Raw genomic sequence first — 12415 nt, 5'->3', positions numbered from 1 at the left:
ATGCCAACCCCATCTGTTTTGCCCCATAGTTGCGCACGTGTCGGTTTAGTTGCTAAACAACCAACCCATCTATTGGTATGGGCACTTTCTCCCAACCTGCTATATACCACTCTGGTGAGAACAGGGTGCCACGGGAGAGTGGGGGCGTTTTCGGGGCGTTCTTTCCCTTCGACTTCTATTTCGGTAAACCAGACGGAATAATTTTGACCCTTTTTTTTTTGTCACCGTGGTGTCTATGGTGCCCGAGCGAAGGACAGGGTATTAAATAACACAGATGGGTGAACACGCCCTGGCCCTGCTGCTGCTGACCTTTTGGGTCTAATATAAGGAGTTCTGAACTCAAACATGGAAAAGACAACATGGTCGCATTAAGAGAAGGGCTTTGGTTTCTGACAAAAGGGTAATGAAACAAAGAAAATGACAGGGCGAGTGGAACAACTATGTCCCTCTGTCTGTCTGACTCCCTCCTTCCCTTTCCCTCTGTCTGGCTGTGGGTGACTTGAACTGTCTTGGCCCGTTAGAGCAGCATGGGACTTGCCTGCTGAGGCGAGAGTGGGAAAACTGATGCTGCGGCAGGACAGGGGTAACACGATCATTATGTTCCACAGACAAGTCTGAAGTCTTCTAAAACGACTCACATCTTCACTTGTCAACATTTAGAAATTATATATTACTGCGTCATGGGTTATTTCTGGTATCTCTCACAGACCCACAGTCTGGCCTGGTAAACTCGCATCGATGACAGAGATATGGGTCAACTTGCTCAGCCAGTCCTTGGAGCCAAAGCCATGTGTGGCGCGTCACAGACACACATTGTGGGGCTTGTGGTGGGGGGCTCCCTGCTGGTGACGGCACCACTTTCTCTACCGCCCGCTCTTTAAGACGCACAATGAAATTATATGTCCAGTCCAGGGCAAACATTGTGTGATTCACCGTGATGCGGTTTGATCCCCAGTAGTAGCGCATGGTTTGTGTGTGGCGGTGGTGCCGTGAGTGAGGTAGCGTGTATGTTTATGTGCGTGTGCGCTTGCCGCAAGGCTGACGTGTTAGATCAGCGATTGAGCTCTGGTTTGCCGTGATGAGACATCCTCCTCTCACAGGCGGGCCTCTGTCTCTCGCAGCACTGGATAGTTAGCAGAGTAAACACGAGCAGGGGCCATTTTGACTCCTGTGAGGTGAAATAAATCAGAGGGACTCTCCAGCTGTTCCCCGGTCAGACCAGTCCAGACGGAGACAGGCTGAGGCAGCAGTGCTGGGGGGCAGTCAGGCTCATTACTAGGAGGTCAGTTACCGGTCTGCAGACTACCTGTGATGGGGATGATCACACGTGGCTAACGGCTAGCTAGAGGTCCATTTCTCCATGCTGGGATGAGAGGGACCAGTGGATATGAAAGAGTGCAGTCCCACTCTCCCTGGATAGAGTGCCAACAGAGGTAGTGATCCCAAATATATCTGGTCTGAATCCCAAACATCTCCCCTTCAACCCGGCTATGAATGAGACAACCACCGCACCAGTAACGGCAGTCTGGCACTCACAGTCTCAGCATCAGAGAGGAACGTAGGTAGCTGACTAGCAATTTTCACCTGGACTATACCTCCTGATGGATGCATCTGACTGGTGACTGCAAACATACTCACTAACACAACACAAACACACATACACACATACTCATACACAGCCATTTTATTTGCATGAGGTAGTCACACCCATTCTACACCGCATTAAAGAAGATGTTGGTAATCATCTTTAACATATGAAATACATTAAATAGATTTTTGGGGAGGTGAGGCAACTGCACAGGTTTAGACTATTCCTCTATAAATAGAATAAAACTATAAAAAATGATCTTCTGGTAAAACAATCAGTGGTCTCGTAAACAACACACCCCTAAACGCCTCTGCGAATTTGGCACTAAATGTCACAGCGCACTGAATCTGGCAAGTGACAGCCATCTGAAAACCCCATGACAAATACAGGAACAATCTGTCCGAAGCACAATGTTGCGTGTCAATGACTGGACAGTCTCAGACTGCAGGAGTGCATTCTAGAATGTCTACTGCTGTTGGCGTCACCTGCTGTTACACCACACGATTGGTCAGAAAACATAAGTCTTTTTTTTCTCAAGTCTCAAGCCAAACAGACTGGTTGTTTCATTATTTGAAATTATGGAGCCTTGCGTAATCTTAAAAAAATAAATAAAATAGAGTCGACTGAAGCACCCGCGCGTCAATCTAATTAACATATATAAAAATCCCCATAAAAAAATATGTTTAAATTAAAGATATCTTTTTTTTTTTTGCATGGGTCTCAATCCACCGACATTGGCTTTCCGCATTTGCGGTGGAAAGTAGCAGAGCTCCAACACTGTTTGTCAGACCAGGAGACATCCTGAAAATTGGGATGTAGCGTCCGAACGGTTTGGCCTAAAACTAATATATACCTACAGGGGTCCTAAAATTCTAAATTAAATAGCGAAATGATCCATGGTATCATCATGTTAAAACAATTCCATATGCTAGCTTAGTAGAACCCCCTCCAACGACTTATACTTTTAGGGTTCATTTCTGGATACGTCTACAAGTCACGTTGTGTTCAAGTTCCAGGTGGCTGTAGACACGTTTTAAATAACATGACATTTCTGTACTGTACTGTAACGACTGCGAAATGTTTCAAGATGAAAGGGCACGGTGTTTGTTTGCACATTACATTAACCTAAGTACTTCCTGGGAAAACAGCATGATGAAAAGGAACGACGAAATGAAAATAGAAATGTGCTCCTGAGTGGGCTAGCTTGAAAAGTGTACGATGCCACACCCCAGCGTAAGACACGGGATGTATTTGAACTGCAAATCAGTGTGTGCTCCACTGGCAGCGGTGTGATTGGACTGGTTTGGTAGAGTGGTGTGGAGCAGAGCGTTGTGGATGGGGAGGGCCATCTATGGGCTCTATGTGAACAGAGCAGGCACTGTCTCGTGGCAGTAAGAAAGTTGGAATAATATATACGTTGGACGAGGGCCCACTATTAAAAATGGAGCCTACTCGAGGCAGTTGTATAAACTTCAGAGGACTTTCAGTGTCTCTCTTTCTGATGTCAAAGGTCTTTTGGAACACTTAAATCGAATCACTGTAATGGATAACAAGGGAGGAAATTAAATTAGATTTCCTCCTCCTATTGGGTGCCGAGGTTTCACTTTCAAACAAGGTGCACCCATTTTGCACGAGAACTTGAGGTATTTCATTATTTGATCACGCTTTGAAATGTTAATAGGGCAAAATATGAATGTGATCCCTCTTCAAAATAAGCACCAGCAGGGAGGGGCGTATTGTGATTGGAGGGTTTAGTGTTTATCCTGCATTTTGGCCTCACTCTCTGCTTCAGGAAGGTTTTCTCTGGCAGGGATGGCCCAAAAAGGCTCAAATAAAGCAGTGGACGTCAAATTTCCTTTGGTGAGTTTCTATCACCTCGGGTACTCCAGCTGCCCAGCCCCCTAAACACCGAAAGAAAACATGGCGGCCCCCGCAGGGCCCTGAGTCAACACTTGCGGACGCCTGCAGCTGCTTTTCTAATCACAGGAAAGCCTATCAGCGGCAGCATAGTGCGGACACAGACCAGCAGACTACATACTCCACTCTCCCTCTAGTCTCTCTGTCATACACTCTCGGGGACACACACACACACACACAGACGGACACACACGCACACAAAAACCTGGATGACTAATGCCTGCATTATGAGTTCGACTCCGAGTTTCATCATCATCGTAAGACCAGAGTCTTATCTGTTGCAAGGTATTCACATCTTCATTTTTCTACTTAATAAAATGTGTTAAATGTATTTTTTATTTCACCTTTATTTAACCAGGTAGGCCAGTTGAGAACAAGTTCTCATTTACAACTGCGACCTGGCCAAGACAAAGCAAAGCAGTGCGACAAAAACAACAACACAGAGTTACACATGGGATAAACAAACGTACAGTCAATAACACAATAGAAAAATCTATATACAGTGTGTGCAAATGTAGTAAGATTAGGAAGGTAAGGAAATATATAGGCCATAGTGGCAAAATAATTACAATTTAGCATTAACACTGGAGTGATAGATGTGCAGATGATGATGTGCACGTAGGGACAATGGGGTGCAAAAGAGCAAAAATAAATAACTATATGGGGATGAGATAGTTGTATGGGCTATTTACAGATGGGCTGTGTACAGGTGCAGTGATCGGTAAGCTGCTCTGACAGCTGATGCTTAAAGTTAGTGAGGGAGATATAAGTCTCCAGCTTCAGTGATTGTTACAATTCGTTCCAGTCATTGGCAGCAGAGAACTGGAAGGAAAGGCGGCCAAATGAGGTGTTGGCTTTGGGGATGACCAGTGAAATGTACATGCTGGAGTGCGTGCTACTGGTGGGTGTTGCTATGGTGACCAGTGAGCTAAGATGGGTTTTTACCTAGCAAAGACTTACAGATGACCTGGAGCCAGTAGGTTTGGCGACGAATATGAAGCGAGGGCCAGCCAACGAGAGCGTACAAGTTGCAGTGGTGGGTAGTATATGGGGCTTTGGTGACAAAACGGATGGCACTATGATAGACTACATCCAATTTACTGAGTAGAGTGTTGGAGGCTATTTTGTAAATGACATCGCCGAAGTCAAGGATTGGTAGTATAGTCAGTGTTACGAGGGTATGTTTAGTAGCATGAGCGAAGGAGGCTTTGTTGCGAAATAGGAAGCCGATTCTAGATTTAAGTTTGGATTGGAGATTCTTAATGTGAGTCTGGAAGGAGAGTTTACAGTCTAACCAAACACCTAGGTATTTGTAGTTGTCCACATATTCTAAGTCAGAATCGTCCACAGTAGTGATGCTAGTCGGGCGGGCAGGTGCGGGCAGCGATCGGTTGAAGAGCATGCATTTAGTTTTACTAGCATTTAAGAGCAGTTGGAGGCCACGGAAGGAGTGTTGTATGGCATTGAAGCTCGTTTGGAGGTTTGTTAACAGTGTCCAAAGAAAGGCCAGAAGTATACAGAATGGTGTCGTCTCCTTAGAGGTGGATCAGAGAATCACCCGCAGCAAGAGCGACATCATTGATATATACAGAGAAAAGAGTCGGCCCGAGAATTTAACCCTGTGGCACCCCCATAGAGACTGCCAGAGGTGCGGACAACAGGCCCTCCGATTTGAGACACAGAACTCTATCTGAGAAGTAGTTGGTGAACCAGGCGAGGCAGTCATTTGATAAACCAAGTCTGTTGAGTCTGCCGATTAGAATGCGGTGATTGACTTAGTCGAAAGCCTTGGCCAGGTCGATGAAGACGGCTGCACAGTACTGTCTTTTATCGATGGCGGTTATGATATCTTTTAGGACCTTGAGCGTGGCTGAGGCACGTGCACCCATGGCCAGCTCTGAAACCAGATTGCATAGCGGAGAAGGTACGGTGGGATTCGAAATGGTCGGTGATCTGTTTGTTAACTTGGCTTTCGAAGACTTTAGAAAGGCAGGGCAGAACAGATATGGGTCAGTAACAGTTTGGGTCTAGAGTGTCTCCTCCTTTGAAGAGGGGGATGACCGCGGCAGTTTTCCCATCTTTAGAGATCTCAGACGATACGAAAGAGAGGTTGAACAGGCTAGTAATAGGGGTTGCAACAATTGCGGCAGATAATTTTAGAAAGAGAGGGTCCATATTGTCTAGCCCAGCTGATTTGCAGGGATCCAGATTTTGAAGCTCTTTCAGAACATCAGCTATCTGGATTTGGGTGAAGGAGAAGAGGGGGGGGGGGCTTGGGCAAGTTGCTGCGGGGGGTGCAGAGCTGTTGGCCGGGGTAGGGGTAGCCAGGTGGAAAGCATGGCCAGCTCTAGAAAAATGCATATTGAAATTCTTGATTATTGTAGATTTATCGGTGGTGACAGTGTTTCCTACCCTCAGTGCAGTGGGCAGCTCGGAGGTGCTCTTATTCTCCATGGACTTTACAGTCCCAAAACATTTTGGAATTTGTGCTACAGGAAGCAAATTTCTGTTTGAAAAAGCTAGCCTTTGCTTTCCTAACTGACTGTGTATATTGGTTCCTAACTTCCCTGAAAAGTTGCATATCGCGGGGATATTCGATGCTAATGCAGTACGCCACAGGATGTTTTTGTGCTGGTCAAGGGCAGTCAAGTCTGGGGTGAACCAAGGGCTATATCTGTTCTTAGTTAAAACATTTTGGAATGGGGCATGCTTATTTAAGATGGTGAGGAAAGCACTTTTAAAGAATGACCAGGCATCCTCTACTGACGGGATGAGGTCAATATCCTTCCAGGATACCCGGGCCAGGTCGATTAGAAAGTCCTGCTCGCTGAAGTGTTTTAGGGAGCGTTTGACAGTGATGAGGGTTGGTCGTTTGACCGCGTACCCATTACGGACGTAGGCAATGAGGCAGTGATCGCTGAGATCCTGGTTGAAGACAGCAGAGGTGTATTTAGAGGGCAAGTTGGTCAGGATGATATCTATGAGGGTGCCCGTGTTTACGGATTTAGGGTTGTACCTGGTAGGTTCCTTGATAATTTGTGTGAGATCGAGGGCATTTAGCTTAGATTGTAGGATGGCCAGGGTGTTAAGCATATCCCAGTTTAGGTCACCTAACAGTACGAACTCAGCCACGCTCAAGGTTCTAAGCCAAGTTAACGAGGGGCAATCAATTCACAAATGGTGTCCAGGGCACAGCTGAGGGCTGAGGGGGTTCTATAACAAGTGGCAACAGTGAGAGACTTATTTCTGGAAAGGTGGATTTTTAAAAGTAGAAGCTCGAACTGTTTGGGCACAGACCTGGATAGCATGACAGAACTCTGCAGGCTCTCTCTGCAGTAGATTACAACTCCGCCCCCTTTGGCAGTTCTATCTTCACGGAAAATGTTGTAGTTGGGGATGGAAATTTCAGAATTTTTGGTGCCCTTTCTAAGCCAGGATTCAGACATGGCAAGGACATCAGGGTTGGCAGAGTGTGCTAAAGCAGTGAATAAAACAAACTTAGGGAGGAGGCTTCTAATGTTAACATGCATGAAACCAAGGCTTTTACGGTGACAGAAGTCAACAAATGAGAGCGCCTGGGGAATAGGTGTGTTACTGGGGGCTACAGGGCCTGGGTTAACCTCTACATCACCAGTGGAACAGAGGAGGAGTAAGATAAGGGTACGGCTAAAGGCTATAAGAACTGGTCGTCTAGTGCGCTGGAAATAGAGAATAAAAGGAGCAGATTTCTGGGCGTGGTAGAATAGATTCAGGGCATAATGTACAGACAAGGGTATGGTAGGATGTGAGTACAGTGGAGGTAAATCTAGGCATTGAGTGACAATGAGAGAGATTGTGATCTCTGGAGGCACCAGTTAAGCCAGGTGAGGTCTCCGCATGTGTGGGGGGTTGGTCGGGAGAGCTAAGACAACAATGGGTAAATGGCGATGAATGGGCAGAGAGGGTCAGTTAGGTACGCACATGACCTGAGTTCGAGGCTGGGGCCGACAGATAAACAAAAAGAAGTATCGCGTTAGTGAACAATCCAGCAGGCACCAGCTGTGTAGCCGAGTGATCATAGGGTCGAAAGAGCAGCAATAGGTGAGTCAGGGAGCCGTTCGGTAGTCGCTACTACGCTAGGCGAGCGGGAGACAACGGCGTTCAGAAAGCTAGTGGGCCGAGGCAAGCGTATGGGTCTTCGGCGACATCGCAACGGAAAAGCCTGTTGAAACCACATCGGACGATTACGTCGGCAGACCACTCGTGATGGATTGGCGGGGCTCCGTGTCGACAATAAAGGGTCCAGGCCAATTGGCAAAAGAGGTATTGTAGCCCAAGTAGTTAGCTGGTGTATGGGCCTAGCTCGAGGCTAGCTCAAGGCTAACTTGTGCTTGCTTCGGGACAGAGGCATTAGTTAACAGTAGCCACTCGATTGCGATGATCTGGTGTAATGGTCCAGAGCTTGCGTCAGGAATCCGATAATGTGGTAGAGAGAAGTAGTCCGATATGCGCTGGGTTGATATCGCGCTGTGCAGACCGGCAGGTATTGTCGAGCTAAAGCTGGCTGGTGTCCGAGCTAAAGGTGAAGACCGCTAGCCGTGGCTAACAAAGACTGATAGCTAGTAGCTAGTTAGCTGGCTAGCTCCTGATGAAGGTTCCAGTTATAAGGAATAAAAATAGCAGATCCGTACCACATTGGGTGAGGCGGGTTGCAGGAAAGCATATTTAGTTCGTAGATAGAAAGTGAGATTAAAATATATACGAAAAAAAACAACTATTTACACAGGATAAGACACGGGATAAGACAAAGACAAACACACATCCGACTGCTACGCCATCTTGGAATATTTTATCGTGTGCCATGTGTATCAAACAAAGATTCAAGCCTTCTTAGAGAGCATATAAATTGGGTAATTGAAGGGTGACACCACCAACATTACATTTTAATACTTTCAAAGAATAGTCTTGTAGGGAAGCATAGCTTTGAAAGGGAGTCAAACCCTGTAAGGGAACGGTCTGCTGACAAGTCAAAATGATCTCACTTATTCTGTTGTTATTAGTACCATTTTTACAAACTCTGCATGTTCTTTATGGACAGATATATCTGATTCATCTGATTATCACATAATATTTCAGTAGTCCAATACAGAAAAATCATTTAACCGATCATTCAATCAAATATAACATCATATTATTGTACAAAATACATGAATGGATGGCAACAGTGCAAACGCCAAGGCCCTGTGGTAAACATTCTGCGATTTGGGAGTATTTTGCTGTTGCTGGAACTGCATGTTAAATTAATGTTGCCAAACAGTAATGTTAGCTTGTTTATGTGGCTAGAGCTTTATGCATAATGTATTGAGTTGGTTTTTAAGGGCTTGTTAATGTTGTGTTAATGGTCATACACCCCCTTCTTTAGCAACATGAACAGACAAATTTAATTAAAACAATTCTGATGAGCTTAAAACAAGCCTCTTAATGATCTCTTGTTGGAAAAGTGCCCCGGAGATAGAGAGGGGCAGGGGGGTAGGGGTGTAATGTTGGGGTGCGTACCCATGGAGAAGTGCCCGAATGGAGGCTCCATGCCAGTGGTTGTGTACTGCCTCTGGGGTAAAGGAGGTATAATGTTTTCATGTCCTCTCACTAAACTCTGCCAATGATGCCTTTTGGAAGGCATTAAAAAAGAACAAAATGGAAATAAGTAAACACTGGATACTTTGAACTTCAGGGTGGTCTGCCAGTCACACAAGCTATTATTATCACTGACTACACGGCATTCTGTTGCCATCTGATTCCGAACAATTTCTCGGGCATCCTACTGCTTCACTTCGTCAGCAGGTTATAAGAGTTAGAGGGTGAATGGAGCAAAATGAAAGGAGAGGGAGAGAGAGTGTGTGCGCGAGGAGAGATGGGCGGCGAGAGAACAGTGAAATTGAGTGTGTGTTGTCCACAAAACTGACAATAAAGTATCTTCTCTATATGCAAAGGCACGTGATAAGATACACTGAGTGTACAAAAGATTAAGAACACCTGCACTTTCCCTTACATAGACTGACCAGGTGAATCCAGGTGAAACCTATGATCGTTTATTGATGTCACTTGTTAAATCCACTTCAATCAGTGTAGATGAAGGGGAGGAGACGGGTTAATGAATGATTTTTAAGCCTTGAGACAATTGAGACATGGATTGTGTGTGTGTGCCATTCAGAGGGCGAATGGGCAAAACAAAACATTTAAGTGCCTTTGAATGGAGTATGGTATTAGGTGCCAGGCGCACCGGTTTATGTCAAGAACTGCAACGCGGAGGGGCGCTAGAGAGCGTGCTATGGAATAGATGTGTTTTGTTAGAGATCTGCTCAATTTTGAAACAAAATCATATTTATTTTAATCTTTCACCACATATAACTTCAAACATTGTCTGGCAAAAGGAAAAGGCATCAAAAAAGGAGGCGCTAAACAAGATAATTTGGATGAGGCAGAAAACAAACCAATGTCAACATCACCGACCCACGAGGAGTTAGCTGAAGATACTAGCTCCCCACAGAACCTACTCAAAGTGACCTACTGGCTGCTATAAACTCACTAAGCAAAGAGGTGGACACAAGGTTGGCTGATATCTCAAAGAGTATTGGGACTTTGTCTGAAACTGTGAAGGCAACCACGGGTGCATGAGGTCGAGCAGACGACAATTGATCACGAGGCCAGGCTACAGGACATTGAGAAACAGTGCACAACGTTCAAAAATGACAACAAAACACTGAAAGCCCGACTGGAAACGCTCGAATCGCATTCAAGACGCCCGAACATCCGAATATTTGGGATCCAGGAGGACACTGAGAAAGGGAAACCCACTGAATTTGTATCGGAGCTGATACCGATCTTTCTGGGGAGTGAACACTTCAAAACGGCCCATCCTGATCGATGGCGCACACAGATCACAGGCGCGCCACCAAGGCCATTCATTGCACGGCTGCACAATCCCCAGACCAGGGACCTCATCCTCAAGCTGGCTGGTTAAAAGTTCCCCCTTAACTACAACGGAGCCAGGGTGTCTTTCTACCCAGATCTTTCTTTGGAGGTGAGGAACCAACGGAAAGAGTATGATGAGTTGCGCAAGAAATGCAGGGCGGCCAACACCCGATATGGAATCTTCTTCCCAGCTCGATTTAAGATTACAGTCGAGGGATCAGGACTGGCTGAGGATACAGAACTGTTGTGTCAGCCGGCTAAGTGGCCAAATACGGTACGTACCTCCCCTCTATCACCAACCCCCGGGGTAGACCTCCCGGGATACCACAGTATCATGATCATAAAGTTGAAGCAGTGCTCTTGATGCAGAGAAGGCAGATTGAGTGGAAGTATATGACGTTGGTTCTGAAGCATTTCGGGTTTGGAAAGGAATCTATTAATTGGATAAGAATTATTTATGCACACCCAATGGCATCCGTGGTAACCAATCAGGAGAAGTCGCAGTCATTCCGCCTGTTCAAAGGCTGTCGACAGGGGTGCCCTATTTGGCCTGCTCTCTTCGCTATAGCCACTCTCATTTGTGTACGTGCTGATATAGCTCCCGTTAAGATAAAAGACAAAATCTCCCTCTATACAGACAATGTTCTTTTGTTTTCATCCAAGCCTAAAACTTCTATTTCCCCCTTACTTAACTTGATAAATACATTTGGCTCCTTCTTTGGTTACAAGATAAACTCGCAAAAAAGCGAACTGATGCCGATATCACGGCCTGTGGATATGCAATTTCTGCAATCTACCCATTTAGAACTGTGATGGACAAGTTCACAAGCCTTGGCGTTGATCAGCTATTGAAAACGAATTGGGACATGAAAATTGATCAGCTTAAACAAAGTATCGATTTTTGGAATACTCTGCCTATTTCCTTGGTTGGTCGTATAAATGCTATTAAAATGGTTGTCCTACCCAGGTTTCATTACCTCTTCCAATACCACAAAGCTATTTTAAGAAACTAGATTGAATAGTAATTTCATTTTTATGGGATAAGGCAGCCAGAATTCCAAAGAAGCTTTCATGCAAGTACAAGATAGAGGGGGGTTTTGGCCTTCCTCACTTTAAACTGTATTATTGGGCTGCCAATCTGAACATTGTGCGTTTCTGGAGGGAAAGTTTACCTGGTTTCCGTCAGAATGATATGCCTTCATGGCTTATGATTGAGCAGGCCTCCTGTCGATGCTCCTCACTCCCTGCACTTGTTAATAGCCCAGGTGTGTGAAAAAAGCCATTTATGTCTCTAACCCAGTCATTTGTCACACTCTTAGGATCTGGAAACAGATTACGTCTTTTCTTAACATACCCAATGCATACATTGACAGCTCAATTTGCCTGAAATATTGCTTTTCATGCTGCATTGGATTGATGTGGTGTTTTCACAGTGGAGGGAGAAGGGGCTCACAACAATTGGTAACTTATACAATGATGGTCAGTTAGCTTCATTTCAACAATTAAGGGTAAGTTCAACATGCCAACAACACATTTTTTCAGATACATCCAAATCAGGAATTTCTTAAGGACACATATCCCACAGTATGGCATTTAGCCAAATAATCCTACATTAGATAGCCTGATCCAAACCCCATTCAAAAGGGTCGGTCTCTAGACTGTATGATGTGCTACAGGCCCACATAAGGGTATCCACAGACACTATTAAAAGGGCTTTGGAACAAGAACTTAGTTCAGAAATCTCAGATGAGGACTGGGTAGAAGCTCTCAGATGAGGACTGGGTAGAAGCTCTCAGATGAGGACTGGGTAGAAGCTCTCAGATGAGGACTGGGTAGAAGCTCTCAGGAATATAAACCACAGTTCAGTGAATACCAGACACAACCTTGTACAGTTTAAGGTGATACACAGGTTACATTACTCACTACTGTGTGAGAGGTGCAAGCAGGATGAGGAGACTT

Source organism: Salvelinus namaycush, chromosome 37 (assembly GCF_016432855.1).
Source record: "Salvelinus namaycush isolate Seneca chromosome 37, SaNama_1.0, whole genome shotgun sequence".
Taxonomy (NCBI): Eukaryota; Metazoa; Chordata; class Actinopteri; order Salmoniformes; family Salmonidae; genus Salvelinus; species Salvelinus namaycush.
Note: the sequence above shows the minus strand (reverse complement) of the source record.